We start from the raw sequence: 16,925 nt of genomic DNA, 5'->3' as shown, positions 1-16,925 counted from the left end.
GTTCCATAGGGTGAGCTGTCCACAAAGACACCCATGCAGAGCAAGGGCCTGATGGGTGTACATCTTCCCCACGGACACAAAGGGGAAAGGTCCAGTTCTCCAAGAGGGATAAGAGCCCTTTGCATGTGGTGTGAGTCCATCCTTACTGCAAGGCATTGCCTCCTTCGGCCTGGGTTGAAGCCCAGAGCCTGCAGGACACCCCATAGTTTATGCTCATGCAGCCCTATCCTCTCCCATTGCAATCCCGGTCTTTTCATAAGGATTACCCTGGGACTAGCGCTGTGAAGCAGGTTTTCTGCTCTCCTCCTCCTGCCGCTGCTGATCCCTTTCCAAGCCATCCTTGCAGATACCATCATTTCCTATGGCAGCCCATAGAGGGACATCGCTCTGCCCCTGCTCCTTGTCTTCATCACAGCCCCTCCAACACCTCCACGGACTCTGTTTTCCCTGATTTGCCGAGTGTTTGCTGTGTCTCGATGTGGTTCTCATGCTCCAGCGTCAGATTGCAGCGAGTCCCAGGGAGAAGGTGCCAACTTTAACATATGCCTGAACAGTTCTTTTCAGACATATACAAACTGGAACAATGCCTTGCTGAGAATATGCTTGTTGATGCAATTTGCCAACTGTGGTTTCAGATCTGCTCTTTTCAGCAAGTACCAACTCTGTGGAGACAGTGCAAAAGCTTGGATAGCCGGGGACTGAGGGCGTCTCTGGAATTCTATCTCCAGGCAGGGAAGAGCTCGCAGGGGAGACATCCTAGGGTTGAGCAAAGAGCTCCATCAGTCTCACGGATAAGGGGTGAATGCCCCATCCCTGGCAGTGCTCAAGGCCAGGTTGGACACAGGGGCTTGAAGCAAGCTGCTCCAGTGGAAGGGGTCCCTGCCCGTGGCAGGGGTAGGAGCTGGATGAGCATTAAGCTCCCTTCCAAGCCAAACCATTCCCTGATTCCCTGATTCTATGATCCAAGGCTGGCGGCAGCATGGCAAGCTCCTGTGTGAGACACCCCATACCTTGCATGTGCCCTGCAAGAGGCTGCACCATCATGTTCAGAGGAGACCAGGCTGCCTCTGAGCATGGATGGGACTAATCCTGCTGTGCCCCGGGCACGTCCTCATTTCTGGTGGGGCAGTCACAGCAGGCACGTCTGACTTGACCTCCTCCATCCATCCCTGCTCTCTGCCTTCACCCTGCCAGACCCAGCAGCCCCAAGGACCACCCAGTTGTCCATGCAGGATCTGAACTGCTCCTTTGCTTGGCAGCGCTGGTGGGAAGCAGCAGAGTCCCACCCATAGGAGACAGGGCTCTGCCCCAGGCTCTAATCATAGAATCACGGAATGGTTTGGGTTGGAAAGGACCTTAACATCATCCAGTTCCAACCCCCTGCCATAGGTAGGGATACCTCACACTTGAATCCCGGTCCCCGGAGGTGACCATAAGTCAGTCAGAGGGCTTTGGCTGTCTCCTCCATCCAAGGAGGATCACACATACCCCATGGAGGTCTGCCAACAACAGCCTGTGCGGAGATAGCACACAATCCTATGGGAGCAGCCGAGTCCGGCTCTATTAGCAGGAATAATCCATGACCTGAGCTGCCGTTTCCCTGGGAAGCAGCAGCCGTGACAGCAGCCCCTGCCTCTTCTCCCCCTCTTGAGGTCCCCACCAGGTGAGCAGGGTTGCTGTAACCGCTGCACACCCATGGAAGGGAGTAAGGGCAGAACCAGAGCCTGATGGTGTGCGTTGCAGGACCCAGTGCTGGGGTGAACCTGGGAGCAGGGATACGAGCCACCAACCTCTCCATGTGTGGGAGCGCGGACAGCATCATGAGCTTTTCCTTTTCCTTTTCCTTTTTTTTTTTTTTTCTTTTCCTTTTTTTCCTTTTTTCCTTTTCCTTTCTTTTTCCTTTTCCTTTTTCCTTTTTCCTTTCTTTTTCCTTTTCATTTTTCCTTTTTCCTTTTTCCTTTTCTTTTTCCTTTTCCTTTTTCTTTTTTCCTTTTCTTTTTCCTTTCCTTTTTCCTTTTCCTTTTTCCTTTTTCTTTTTCTTTTTCTTTTTCCTTTTTCCTTTTCTTTCTCCTTTTCCTTTCCCTTTTCCCTTTTCCTTTTCTTTTTCCTTTTCCTTTTCCTTTTTTCCTTTTCCTTTTTTTTCCTTTTCCTTTTTTCCTTTTTCTTTTTTCCTTTTCCTTTTTTCCTTTTTCTTTTTTCCTTTTTCCTTTTTTCCTTTTCCTTTTTTCCTTTTCCTTTTTTCCTTTTCCTTTTTCCTTTCCCTTTTTTCCTTTTCCTTTTTTCCTTTTCCTTTTTCCTTTCTTTTTCCTTTTCCTTTTTCCTTTTCTTTTTCCTGTTCCTTTTTCCTTTTCTTTTTCCTGTTCCTTTTTTCCCTTTTCCTTTTTTCCTTTTCTTTTTCCTTTTCTGTTTCCTTTTCCTTCTTCTGTTTCCTTTTTTCCTTTTCTTTTTCTTTTCCTTTTTCCTTTCCCTTTCCCTCTGGCTCCTCTCATTTCTCCTTGGAGAAGACAACTCCATGCAGGGAACTGCCCTGCTTCAGTGTGAGCCCCTGGCCAAATCTGCATGCCATTTGCATGTCCCTTTGCTAGCTCATCTGAGGGAGTTGGGGAGCTTTGCCCCCTCTGCCAGCTCAGGTCCTTGTCCTCTCCATAGAGTGGGAAAAGAAGCTTTCACTTCCAATATGACTCTATTCCCCCATCCCACCATCACTGGAGACCCCCAGGGGTTCAATCAGTGCCACCCTAAAGGGCTCTGCTCTTAGAGACAGGGGGAACCAAGGACCAAAATGGGTTTTCCATGATCCCAAAGCGGACACAAGCAGATGGACACGGCTCCCACCCCCAGCCGCACACCGTGGGGCTGTCTGTGCCCTCAAACACCATCCACGACCCCAAAACACCCCACACCTCCCCGACTCACTGCATGGGGCTCAGCCCTATGGGAGGACTCTTGTTTGGGAGGGCACGAAAGCAATGAGACACAGAGAGGTTGTGGGATGCAGAGCCACAGCATCACCAGATCCCACGTCCCGGAGCCATGGGGCGGAAAGCGGTGGTGATGGGGAGGTACCCACGAAGCATCCCACCATCCCCAGCCAGGGCTATGGCTTGACCCAGCACAGCCCTGTCCTGTCCGAGTGGCGAGGGAAGGGTTAAAGGCAACGCGAGCAGATCCTGCCTCCATCCTTCCCTTCCTCGCTGTTAGGCTGCCGCTTTGACAGGGGGTGGCGTCGGGGCTGGCCGCCGTTTGCCGCAAGAAGGGGGGGGACGAACGTGGCTGCGAGTGTGTGCGATGGTGACATGTGACAACATGAGATGAGACCCCTCGGACGGGAGCGGCCACCCGGCTGCGGAGCCAGCGCTGCCTGATCCCTGCCCGCTCCGAGCATCCCTGCCAACAGTGAGGATACGGGGAAGGGGCGGGGGGGGGGGAATGGGAATCGGGACTGGGATATGGTGGCCGGGGGGGACATGGGACAGGGTGGGGGTGACAAGGAGAAAGGGGTCCCTTGGGGGGTGGGGGGGATGTGGGGTGAGCGGGGAGCAAGGTGATGCTGGAGCTGCGCTGGGGTGATGTGATTTGAGGAAGGGGGAGGGGGGGGGAGAGATTTTGGGGAGGGAAAAGGGAAGATTTGGGAAAGGGAAGGTTTTGGGGTGGGGGAAGGGAAGATTTTGGGAAGGGAGGTGGAGGAGGGGCTGCCAGCGCCGATGTCTGGTGCGATGGAGAGGAGGGAAGCTTGTTTGTGCCTAAAGTCGCAGCTGCCTGGATTTTGCCCCTTGGGGCCGTTTGGATATGACAGCATCCCAAAAATAGAGTGCAAGGAAGGGAGGGAAAAGGGGGATGGGGGGCCGGACCTGTTTGCCAGTGCCCAGCAGGATCAGGTCATATCCATATCCCGCTCCCACCCCTTTCCCATCTTCTTTCATTTATTTCTTTATTTCTTTGGCAGTGATGTCAGGGAGGGGAGCGGTGGCTGGGGATGGAGGGGGGGCGGGATGGATCCATGGATCCAGGCAAAGGAGGTTGCTGGCGGCCGAGTGATTAACGTGCTGGGAATTATGTCGGGAATTATGTCATCTACTTCGGTGCTGGGTGGCCCTCGCCCAGCAGCGGTGGGGAAGGAGGGAATGAGGAGGACATGGGGGGACATCACAACACGGGGCTCCCCGCTTAGGACTTCACCCACGGAGGCACCGGTGCCTTATTGGCTTTGTAAGGATGTGGGCATTGAGTGTGTCCCCCCCACCCCGACCCATCGCAACCCTCAAGCCATGGGTGCTCCCCAGGGTGCCCCTTGGGCCCCATCCCCATGCAGGAGAGGAGCAAGCTGTCGCTCTTCCCAATGGCTCATCCTGCTCGCAGCGGGTTTGGAGCAGCAGAGAGGGTGCTGTGATGAAGGAAGGATGAAGGCAGGCGGCCCCTCTGCCAGCTCCCCGGGAGAGAACAGGGCTGGAGCTGCTGCACTGCAGCAGAGAGCCCCATGCAGGGCTGTGGGTGTGCCTGGGGGAGGACATGGACCCCCCCCCCGGCACCCCATACACTGCTTGGAGCTATAGGGAGAGCTTGGGGACCTGTGGCTGCGAGCAGCTCCCCCCCAGGCCGGCTGGTCCCTCTGCTCCAGAGGAGAGCATCAGGGCTCTGGGTGCTCCACAGCTCCTTGAGCAGCCCCTGGGCAGCCCCTGGGCAGCCCCTGGGCATTCCCTGGCTCTTCCCTACATGCATGGGTAGCTGGGGAAGAAGGGCAAGGCCTGCAGCTGTGCCAGGCTTGGGTCCCTCTTCTCTCTGCTCTGCACCCTGTGCAGCCTTGTGCAGCTGCACGCAGCTCCATGCATCCCTGCGCAGCTCCGTGCATCCCTGTGGAGTTCCGTGCATCCCTGGGCAGCTCCATGCATCCCTGGGCAGCTCCATGCATCCCTGGGCAGCTCCGTGCATCCATGTGGAGCTCCATACAGCCCCGTGCAGCTCCATGCAGCCCCGTGCAGCTCCATGTAGCCTCATGCATCCCTGTGCAGCACTATGCATCCCTGTGCAGCACCATGCATCCCTGTGCAGCTCCATGCATCCCTGTGCAGCCCCATATAGCTCCATGCATCCCCGCGCAGCCCTATGGAGCTCCATGCATCTCCATGTAGCTCCCTGCAGCTCCATGCAGCCCTGTGCAGCCCCATTCAGCCCCGTGCAGCCCCATTCAGCCCTGTGCAGCCCCATGCAGCCCCATTCAGCCCCGTGCAGCCCCATGCATCCTGTGCAGCTCCATAGGGCTTCATGCAGCTGCATACAGCCCCATGCACCATGGTAGAGGGTCAGGCAGCGCAAGGAGCAGGCAGAAGCACACAGGAGGGCTGAAGAGAGATGCAATGGAGGTAGGAGGGGTGGGCAGACGCTGTACCAGGGCATGTCCTGCCCCACATCACAGTAGGCAGGAGGGGGAATGCCAACAGCATCTTTAATTCAAGCTGGGGGATGCCACTGGCCCCATGGGGTAACCTTTGGCAACCCCCTTAGCTCCCCTGTGCTCTGCTTCCAGCACCCTCCAGCGCATCCTTCATCCTCAAACCCTCTCCATCAGCGGATTATGCCAGCAGCTGAGCCCTCGGGGGAGATGCTGGCATTAAAAGCAAGTGCAGGAGCTCAAAGCACCCCCAGCCTGGAGTAGCCAGGGGTGGGAGGCTCCTGCATCACCCATCCCCTTCTCCGTGCAGAGAACCATGGGGTTTGTTTATGTGTGGCCCTGGTGTGAGCGGTGATGTGCCGTGGCTATATATAGATGTGATGCTGTCATCCCAGTTCAGCCTGGCTGGGGAATGTGTTTGCTGCAAAGGTTGGGAAGGGAATGGTCTGAAAACAGGCGCGATTCCGTGTCCGGGATCCCGCAAGGGAACCGGGAATGTTGTCCCGAGCCTTGCGATGACAATGGGGCAGAGGAGGAATGGGCGAAGGGATTGAAATTCCCCCCCACCCACCCATTGGCTCCCTGTTGTAGGGGTGAGAGTTTAGAAAGCAACGCAGCGGCGTGTGTGCCTGCATGGGCTCCATACAGGGATGAAACTCCCTCCTCCTTGAACTCTTCTTTTCTGGGTCACTGGGCTGATATCCTAAGGGAACAACCCCTCAGCTTCCAAATCCAAAAGGCAGAGGTAGAAAAGCATTGGAAAGGACAACATCTGGTTGGAAAAGGTACTCGGGAGACCTTGCCCTACTAAAGATAGGGGTGGGAGAGATCTATGGGGGCTGCAACATCAGCCCTGGGTACCCACTGCAAGAGCATCACCATGTCGTGGTGCAGGATGAGGGCATCCCTTGCTCACCCATCCATCCCCAGAGGACAGTCCCCTGCCTTGCAAAGGGAGGCCGATGGGGAGGGTGTTTTCCAGATGCACTGTGCAAACCACGTAGCATCAGCAGAAGCAGTCACTGCCTGATAACTCCGTGTGGAGCAGGATAAACCGGGATAAACCGGGATGCTGAAAGTTTCTAAAGGGACTCATGTCCTGATGGGGAGGCTGAAGAGTTAAGAGGGAGTTGCTGGAGCTGTTGTAGGGCTTAAAATGTGCTGTCTCAGGAAGGGGAACTGATCACACCAGGGAAAGGCCAACCATGGCAGGGGCTGTGAGAGAAATCCAGCAAACAAAGGGTGAAAGGAGGAGCTTTCTTGTTTCCCTTTGCCAAGGATCTTTCCCCATTAGTCATTCCTGTCACAGGAGCTGGCAAACACCCTCAGTATTTGAAGGATCTCAAAGTGGAATGGAGGCACAGATCCAGGAGCCCCATCATCCCTGCCCTGCAGGCTATAGGGGGAGCAGGCAGGGATCCCCGCATCCCGTCTGCCTCACCCAAGCTTCTCATTCATAGGTAAAGCCTTTATACCCCGTGCTGGGACACCGGATTCCTCCTTTGCTTGTACTTTCTGCAGCCAGGGAGTCCTTTCCATGCAGGATGTGGTGGTACCAGGAGCCGTGGGTAGGATGTGATGCTCCATCCTGGAGGTGGTGGTGGTGGTCTGAGTGCTTTGAGACCCTACAATAAGCAGGGTACCACATGGCCCATATGGTACCCAGCAGGGAGCAATGTGCACCCAAAACTCATCTCTCCCATCTTGGAGACCATCATCATGGGGGGACAAGACCACACTGATATCCTCCATTGTTTGGAAGCCAAGGGATGGACTTGAGCCTTTTGCTACTGTTCCTGCAGGAAAACATCTTGGTGGGGCGGTGGGTGAGAAGGACATCTCCTTCCTGGGTAAAGGTGGGACTTGATGATCTAAAGGTCTTTTCCAATCTATTTGATTCTGTGATTCTGAGACTTACAGTGGGGATGCCAGAACAGGAGGGGAGCAGGCAGGGAGAGCACGGCCAGGAGGAGGTCCACCTTCCTGGTGCACAAGAAGGTCCACACAGGTCCTTGAACAGCAAGGGAAGCAAACCCAGGTGTTAAAGCAGCTATCAGGGAAGAGGGAGATGCTTTAAGCCTGATAATCCAAGGTTGGCTGGAGCCAAGAGCTCTCTAGGCAGAGGGAGCTGAAAGTCCCCTTGACCTGATGGAGGAGTTGCAGAAGCTCCTGCTTCGTCTCAGTAGCTGCAAGGCTGGATTCAGGCTCCCAGTGATCTTCACTGAGTTTTACCCTTTCAGATTTGTTTTTGCGCTGAATGTGTGGATCCTGCTGGTTTCATCTGGCCCCTGGGCCAGGAATGTGAGTTTTGTCTGAACTTGCTGGAGTTTGACCCAAAACGAGACCTGGTGGCCAGGTCTCTGCTTTCTGCCTTCTCTTTGTTGACTGCTGTGGATGGCACCTTCCTTCTCATCCATGTGTGTTGAGTTGTGGAGTGGTCACAGGGGCTGGAAACCTTTTGGGTTGTAGATAGAAATAGGAGAGGCCATGGGATAACGTGATTGCAGCAGCTGGAGCCTCACTGGAGCAGGTAGCCCATGGGCAGCTCTTATGTGCAGAAGGGTCTATGATGGCTGAACCTGCAGCCTGGGCCAGCTCAGACATCAGAGAACCCCTCCAGCACTTGGTTCTTATGGGATTTATCCAATGAGCTGAGCTTTCCCTTTTGCTCCGTGACTTCTCTCTGGTTGCTTTCTGAGCCTCTCCGTGCCCTTTAGCATCTCCTGTCACCCTCCTCGCTCTCACCACCCACCCAACAGCCACCTCCGGCCTTTCCATCCTCATTCCATCAATGCAAACCAAACCCACATCCCTCATCCTCGCCCCACTACGGAGACAAGAGAGTCTCCTTTTCCTTCGGGACCGAACCCCGATCAAAGGCCAGTGGGATGCTCCAGGTTTAGGCAGATGAAACAGATCCTGTTCTCTTTGTAGGAAGCTCAGAAGGAAGATGATGATATTATTAACACAACCAAGCTCACAAATATTTATCAGCTGGAGAAATAGACGGGCTCAGAAGTTGCCAAGGAACATAACAAGAGGAGCTTTTGAATAAATACATGTGCGTCTGCGGGTGATGAATTAACCAAATCCCTTGGTACGAGGCCCAAAGACATGTTTTCCTCTGGAAGCCCAGCACCAGGAATAACAATAACGAACCAAGCCAGGAAAATAAGCTGGGATAAGCAATTTCTGACCGTGTCCAGCACCTAGTGAATCCGGGGGCAGATTTGATCCCTAATAGGAAGCTCTGGAAGCGGAGCAATGCCGTGTATGCCAGGGACAAGACAGGAAGGAGAATGGAATGGGGAGGGTTGTTTAACAGGGGAGCTGAGAGCAAGCCCAGTGCACTTGGTTGGGTTTCATCCTGTATCAATGGGCCTCTCCTATGTACCTATAGGACCGCTCTTCTCTATAGGTCCAGGTTTTCAAGATACCTTCTTGTACACCCCATAGAACCATAGAATGGTTTGGGTTGGAAAGGACCTCAAGATCATCTAACCCCAAGGCCCCTGCCATGGTTCTCCATGGCTCTCCCCTCTGCCCCAAGGCAGCAGGGCACATTGGACCTCTTCCCCTCCAAACCAGGAGGCTACGTCCCAGAAATCCAGTGGGATCATTGCTTGCCCCAGCCGGCCCATGCATGGCCTGCACTCTCCAGATGGCCAGGGTTTTCCTGTCACTAAATCCTGCTAAATCACAGCATCCCAGACTGGTTTGGGTTGGAAAGGACCTGAAAGCTCCTCCAGTCCCAACCCCTGCCACGGGCAGGGACCCCTTCCACTGGAGCAGCTTGCTCCAGCCTGGCCCCATCCCTGGAGGCACTGAAGGATGGGAGCTCACGTCCATCTCAGTGCCCTGCAGACACTCTGGAGACGATGCACAAGGGGAGGTCAGAGCTTTTATTAGCCCAGCTTCTGGAGCTGGAAAAATCCAGCCCATCTTTCAGGCACAGGAGCTCATCTCCTTGTCCCTGCTTTCTAATTATATCAGTTGATCTAGTGCACGCACGCCCCGCTCCCCATGGACCGCTGCCTTCATTAAGCCCCAGCTCTGCCCTTCGCAAGCACTTGGAGGCACAGCCAAGCCGTAAACCATCCCACCTGAGACGCTGGGAATGGGAAGACCATCCCACCTCAGGCATTTCCCTGCAGTGGGGTCTTCTGCCTCCAGCAGTGCAATGGGACAAGGACACATTTGCATTGGCCAGACCATGCATCTCTACCCTGTTGTTGTCCACCCAGTGTGATTGCTCCAAGCTGCAAAGCCAGGGAGAGCTGTCCCTGTAATGGGAAGCAGCTGGGATGGCTCAGAAAGGCCAGGACAGAAAGGAGAGGATGAAAACATGCCCAAATCCATCAGGGGTGCTGAGCTGCACTCCTATGGTCTCCTGCATTACACAGAGTGGATCCACACCTCCCATGGCTCTCCTGCTCCATGCACTGTGGTCCTGCTCTCCCTGCCAGGGCAGGGGGGCTCTAGGAAAGACCAGGATGAATTTCTCCCTCCCCAACACATACATCTCTCAAAGGGCCTTTAGGAGAAGCCAGAGCTTCCCCCAGTTTCCGCTCACCATAGGCGTAAATCCCCACCTCCAGGAGCGAGCCGAACACAGCCCATAAAGCACAGCGCTCGTGCCAGGCTCGGGGAGACCCTGATGCTCTCCACAGCATCCAGCTCCTCCTTTAATGGGAATCATAAATCACTGCTGCCGAGCTGCTCCCTGGCCAGCCATTGCACAGCAGGAGTTTGCCCTCCTCTTACCTCCCATCTGCAGGCTGCTGCGCTCTTCCTCCCTACCTATGGTTTCCCAAGCCGGGATGCAGCCGCATTTGCACAGCCCAGGGGTTGATCTCTTTGGGAATCGGGATGACCCCACCAGCCAGGAGCGGGTTCCGCAGCGCTGTGTCCCCAGTGGGAAGTCTGTGCTCTGCTACTGGCATTTTGGGTCATCCTTAGCACGTTCCTTAACGCTGCAGACCTCAGTTTCTCTCTGCTTGGCTGCACTGCAGCCCCACCAGCCCATAGCAGCAATGGCTGAGGATTGTACTGAGTGGGAACTAAACTGGGAACTATAAGATCCCAGCCTGGTTTGTGTTGGAAGGGACCTTAAAGCTCCTCCAGCTCCAACCCCTGCCACGGGCAGGGACCCCTTCCACTGGAGCAGCTTGCTCCAAGCCCCTGTGTCCAACCTGGCCCTGAGCACTGCCAGGGATGGGGCAGCCTCACAGGGAAGAACTTCTGTCTTATATCTGGCCTGTAATTCCCCTATTTCAGCTTGAACCCATCACCCCTTGTCCTATCACTGCAGCCTCTGATGAAGAGTCCCTCTCCAGCATCCTTGTAGCCCCCTTCAGACACTGGAAGCTGCTATGAGGTCTCCACGCAGCCTTCTCTTCTCCAGGCTGAACAGCCCCAACTTCCTCAGCCTGTCTTCATACAGGAGGTGCTCCAGCCCCTGATCATCCTCGTGGCCTCCTCTGGACTTGCTCCAACAGCTCCCCGTCCTTATGTTGAGGACCCCAGCCCTGCACACAGTGCTGCGAGTGCAGTCTCACCAGAGCAGAGCAGAGGGGCAGGACCCCCTCGACCTTCGGCTCACGCTCCTTTTGACGCAGCCCAGATAAGAGCTTTGCAAACCCAACCTTGTGGCTATAGCAGTGATTGTGTGACCCCGCAGAGCACGAACAACCTCATCTCCCCCGCGAGCCGCAGCTCAGGAGGGCTGTGCGACAGCGCTGGGACCGGCCAAACCAAGCCCTTGACATTCCTCAGTGCCAGCCCAGGGCTTTGCCTCCCCCTCCGCGCTCGCAGGGGCCCCGAGTGGTTTTTAATAATAACATTAAAGGAAATAAATCCCTGAGCAAACAAAGCCAGGCCCCGCGCCCGCCGGGACAGCCAGCCCTCCCCAGGGGCAGCAGGTGAGCTGCATTCCTGACGGCTGGAAAAGAAAGGAGGGATTATTTCCCTCTCCTGCAGTGAGCTGGGTGAGCGGTACCAGCCAGCCTAGCTGGCAGCACAGGACCTGGGGAGAAACGAGCACAGCCTCAAGCTCCAGACGTGAGGAATGGCGGCATTGCTTTGTTAAATACATTTCCTCCTGTTGGGTTTAAGGGGGTAAAAGGGATCTGTTTAGTCTGAAAACAAGTCCTACAAGTCCCACGAGCAGCTTCCCCATGCTGTGTTTCCCCCCATTGCCAGCACAGCTCTCTCAGCATCAGTTGTGTGGATGCATCCCCTCGGAGGTCATTCCTCAAATTCCTTCTTCAATGAACTTCCCATCAAAAGCAGACTGAGCTGAGCTCTTAGGCAGAAGCTCTTCCCTGTGAGGGTGCTGAGGCGCTGGCACAGGGTGCCCAGAGAAGCTGTGGCTGCCCCATCCCTGGCAGTGCTCAAGGCCAGGTTGGACACAGGGGCTTGGAGCAAGCTGCTCCAGTGGAAGGGGTCCCTGCCCGTGGCAGGGGTTGGAGCTGGAGGAGCTTTAAGCTCCCTTCCAACACAAACCAGGCTGGGATTCTATGATCAATCTGTCGATGTCCTTCCCCTCCTCCTTAGCAGAGAAGCTGAGGACGTGACAGTGGTTATAGCTGGTTATAGCCCCGGCTTTGGCCAGGGCAAGGAACCAGGAAAAACCCTTTTGCTCCAGTCCCCCACCCTTGGCATGGGGGTGAAAAGCAATCTTGCACCCTTCAAGGTTTTAAAGAGCAGCAGAGATCTGGGCTGAGGAATAATGTTTCCCTGGGCCAGCTGCCAGGATAAAACCAGGGCATCTGCCAGCTCCGGAGCAAAACTCCCATCCCGAAGTCCAGCACAAGATTACAGCGCACATCCCTTTCCTCTGAGGGAGAGCAGGCAGGCGATAACACCAGCCCCCACCACTGCCTCCCACTGCCACCCCTTGAGCATCCCAGCAGGGGCCATGTCTCTATTTCAAGCCCCATTGCAGGAAGAAGAATAAGAAGAATAAGAAGAATCCCTTCATTTCCTTCGGACACTTATCCTCAGAGGATCTTGATCCCGGGGGCGAGTGACACAAACACCCTTTAAATCCATCACAGCAGGCTTAGGGAAGGATTAGCTGATGTCCTCTGCAGGCTTTATGCCAGCTCCGGGTTGGAGCTGGTCCCTCAGCCCCACGTCCTACCCCGGTAGCCCCATCCAGCTTCAGGCTTGCATTTCCCAAAGGAGATGCTTGCAGGCAGAAATGAAGCAAGCCTGGCTCTAACTCCCATTGGGATATTGCTGCATCCCAAGCAAGCCCAGGCTGGCAACTCACTTCCCAAAGTGGCAATCGTGTTTAATTGTGGAGCTGTTGTGTGGGTCATGGATGTGGATGCGCATCACCTCCTGCCCTCTGCCTGCACTGTGGCCAGGGAGGTGAAAGGAAAGCTATTCCCAGGCTGTTTGACCCTGACATTGCAGCAGAGGGGAGAAACCCCCCTTCTCCCCTCTCTTCTTTGGGGATGTTCCCTATGGAGCAGCCCAGATATTCCCCAATGAAGAACTGACTTCCCTCTCTCATCCCAACCTGGCTGGTGAGCACCATCCCTCTGTCATTCCCTTCATGTTTGCAAGCAGTTACTTGGATCACTTCCCATTCTTGACACTTTTCCTCCTTAAGTTGTCTCAGCAATGCTTTTCCCCCCTTAGCTCTGTTGCTACCCACTGCAACCCCTCCTCCTCATCCCATTTCCCACCCATGGGGGCTTTTTGACCCCCCAGCTCTCACAGATCCTCCCAGAATGGCTTTCCTCCAGCACAGGCGAGCTTGCATAATAGCTGGTGACACCTTAACTTCATTCCAATCGATCTTGTTCGCTAATTAGCTGATTGCAATAATTGGCAGGAATTACCTTGGGGAATTCTGCCTCCCTGCGGGTTGGCGGTGGCCAGTGTCTCAGGTAAGAGATGGGAATCACAGCAACGGGACAGTTCTTGCTTCCAGGGGTGCCTCTTACAGGTATCCCTGTGTCTTGTAGAGATGCAGAGGAGTTCCAAGAGGGGAACAGTAATTTTTAACTCCCAGAGTGCCTGAGAAGCACCGAAACTCCAAGCATATCATACTGCAGAGCCTGAATTGGATTAAGGTGCCTGTTTACAGCATGAAGCGATGACTGGATGCGACTCTTTGCTCTCCCTCAAAATGCAACTGGAGATCACCCAAATACTGGGTTAAAGATAAAGCAAATGAGGTAGCTTTTCACAGAGGGCATCGTTCCCTTGCAGAAATCACTGCTAGATATTTGTGGAGGACAAAATGCCGTTGGGTTGGGTGAGGAGGGACCAGGAGTCATGGAGAATGAGTGCCCTCCAATGGCATTAAACCATTCAGGGGGTCCAAAGGCAACCTCAAGTATGAGGTATCCCTGAAAAGCTTTGTGGGAGGGGAAATATGGGGAAGGATCAGTGAGTTTCTCCTGTTCCTGGGCCTGTTTTCTCTAAGCATCAGCTGCACAGGGAGGGTGAAAGCTGGGAGGACCTCCATGGATCCCAGCTAGAAACACCCCTATCCCAGCCCTTGGCACCCAGTCAGATCCATCACTTCACCATTCTTCCTCATACACTTCAATGCTAACTCAGACTCATTTCCTAACCAGAATAACCACGTCACTCCAAACCAAAGCACCTCACACTGTATATTCCCATCTGTGAAGCTGCCTGGGTCATCTAATACATCCTGCCCCATGTGAAGCTGAAAGAATCTGCAAAGTCCTCTTTTGCATGAGGCATCTATTTATATTGACAGCCTCCCACGCTCCATCCCTCCAGTCCTGCATCACTTTCTGCCAGCTTCAGATGCATCACTCTGCCTCTTCTTCTTCCCCTTTGCCTTCAATATTGTCCTGCGATTACCACCATCCCCACCTTCTGGGATCAGAAACCCCAGGACTTCTAGAGAGGATGAGCATCACCCCTCATCCTGCTTCTATGGGGCTCTTGGGAGCAAATTAATCTGAGCCCACTGTTTAAAAACGTTTATCCCTAACCCATGCCATTTAGTGCCTTCCTTGGTTACTAATGGCCTAGAAAGCACTTGGTTGCCCCTGTGCAATACAAGGACACCAGCCTGCTTTTGCCAGAGCCAGAAGATAAATTATTGAGCGTTTCTGCCTATTCTCTGTTGTTATCAGCAATTTCCTGATCTCCAGCTTGGGGATGGGGAGCGCTGCTGCAGCTCAGTTATTTCACTGCTCTTCATCCTGCAGCAATCAAATCGAAAGTGGCTTCCTCCCTTGTCTGTGAAGCTCCAGGAGAGATCTGATATGGGCAGCGTTTAGGATGGGGATTCATTCATTGTAAACTGAATGGCAGAGTAAACGCCATGATCTTCTGCAGTCAGAATAGGAACAAGCTCCTGTTCTGGTAACCAATGTTGGTTTTTCTATAGGGGAGAAAAGACAGCCCAAATGTAACTGGGGTCTCCAAGACCCTTTGACTCTCTGATAGTGTTGCCAAAAGGCTATATGGTTAGCCAGACCTTTCATTCTTTCTTTCAGGAGGGTGATGTTATTAGCTGATATTCCTCCATGGGATGCATGCATATCAGAAACAGGTCTCCACCACATGTAACACCATCAGTCACTGCCAGCAACCCCGGCTGCAGAGCGCTGTCACCTTGCCGTCTGTGTGGGTCACAGGGGGTCCATAAGGAATCCCAAGGCCAAGAGTCACGGTCACAGCAGATGCAACCCATCTCTGAGCCAGGTTTGCAGGTTGGCATCACCTGAGGCTCCCGGTACCCTCTGTAACCATCTGTGATGTGCTCTGAGCACTTGGCAGAGGGAGAAAGCGGGTTGTGGTGGGTACTAAGGGAGATCCTGGGCTTGCACTAGTCACTTGGTGGCTGAGTTTCCAAGCACACAATCATCAAATCCCAGCCTGGTTTGTGATGGAAGGGACCTTAAAGCTCATCCAGCTCCAACCCCTGCCATGGGCAGGGACACCTTAGAATCATAGAACCATAGAATAGTTTGGGTTGGAAAGGACCTCAAGATCATCCAGTTCCAACCCCCCTGCCATGGGCAGGGACACCTCACACTAAACCATCCCACACAAGGCTTCATCCAACCTGGCCTTGAACACTGCCAGGGATGGAGCACTCACAACCTCCCTGGGCAACCCATTCCAGTGCCTCACCACCCTAACAGGAAAGAATTTCCTCCTTAGATCCAATCTAAACTTCCCCTGTTTAAGTCTGAACCCGTTACCCCTTGTCCTGTCACTACAGTCCCTGATGAAGAGTCCCTCCCCAGCATCCCTATAGGCCCCCTTCAGGTACTGGAAGGCTGCTATGAGGTCCCCACGCAGCCTTCTCTTCTCCAGCCTGAACAGCACCAACTTCCTCAGCCTGTCTTCATACGGGAGGTGCTCCAGTCCCTGATCATCCTCGTGGCCTCCTCTGGACTTGTTCCAGCAGTTCCATGTCCTTTTTATGCTGAGGACACCAGAACTGCACACAATGCTCCAGGTGAGGTCTCCCAGGAGCAGAGTAGAGGGGCAGGATCACCTCCTTCGACCTGCTGGTCACCTTCCACTGGAGCAGCTTGCTCCAAGCCCCTGTGTCCAACCTGGCCTTGAGCACTGCCAGGGATGGGGCAGCCACAGCTTCTCTGGGCACCCTGTGCCAGCGCCTCAGCACCCTCACAGGGAAGAGCTTCTGCCTAAGAGCTCATCTCAGTCTCCCCTCGGGCAGGTTCAAGCCATTCCCCTTGGCCTGGCCCTACAGGCCCTTGTCCCAAGCCCCTCTCCAGCTTTCCTGCAGCCCCTTTAGGCACTGGAGCTGCTCTCAGGTCTCCCCTTCAGGAGCCTTCTCTTGTCCAGGCTGCCCCAGCCCAGCTCTCTCAGCCTGGCCCCATAGGAATGGAGCAAGAAGCGCTCAGACCCATCCAGGAGGTCTCAGCAGCACAAGGGGCTGGGGCGATCTGTGATGCTGCAGCAGAGGGGTGAAGACCCCTGGCAGCTCATAAAGAGACTGCATCAGATCTGGCCAGGAGATGCATACCCCATTTTCACCACTGCGGAGGAGTGCTGCTGCTGGATCTGTCATTGAAAGCTCTGCGAGGGATGAGTGGTGTGCGTGGGGGCAGCTCCCTCGGTTGGTCTATAGGAAGAATTGGGTGAGGACATGGGACACGTCAGGGAGGAACAGACCCAGGCAGGGAGCAAGAGCAGCAGGAGAAGCTGAGGTTTGCTTTTGCGTTTGTATTCCGATTGTTTGGACACAATGAAATGCCCTCCTCCTCTTACCCAAAAAAAGCCACATCCCAAGAGGCATTGAGTGCTGCTGAACCCATTGAGAGCACATCAGGGTTGAGCCTTTTTAACGCAAGGAAAGAAAATAAACCCAAAGACAAAAAGCTATTCTGGAGGAGGGGAAGGGAAGGAAGTGGTTCCCTTAATATCAATGACAGCCCTTCCTTTAACCCCAGCTGCAGCGTGGGTTGGGTGTTTGCATCAGCAGGACCAAGCAGGGCAGGAGATGTAAGCACATCCTTTCGCACCTTTCTTTTAGTGGGAGAAGGCCTCAGTGATCAAA

At 54.3% G+C, this 16,925-nt stretch overlaps 1 protein-coding gene across 1 annotated transcript in view; it reads left to right on the top strand.

The window, feature by feature from the left end:
* The first annotated feature begins 3,231 nt into the window (after positions 1–3,231).
* LZTS3 (leucine zipper tumor suppressor family member 3) overlaps positions 3,232–16,925 on the top strand; it is a 53,189-nt gene continuing 39,495 nt past the window's right edge. Inside the window, exon 1 of the mRNA XM_065662143.1 lies at positions 3,232–3,396. The gene's annotated coding sequence lies outside the window, so the exon portion shown is untranslated. The remainder of the gene's footprint in view (positions 3,397–16,925) is intronic.

Source organism: Lathamus discolor, chromosome 1, assembly GCF_037157495.1.
Source record: "Lathamus discolor isolate bLatDis1 chromosome 1, bLatDis1.hap1, whole genome shotgun sequence".
NCBI classification, from domain to species: Eukaryota; Metazoa; Chordata; class Aves; order Psittaciformes; family Psittacidae; genus Lathamus; species Lathamus discolor.
This window is presented reverse-complemented; position numbering and strand designations above follow the sequence as displayed.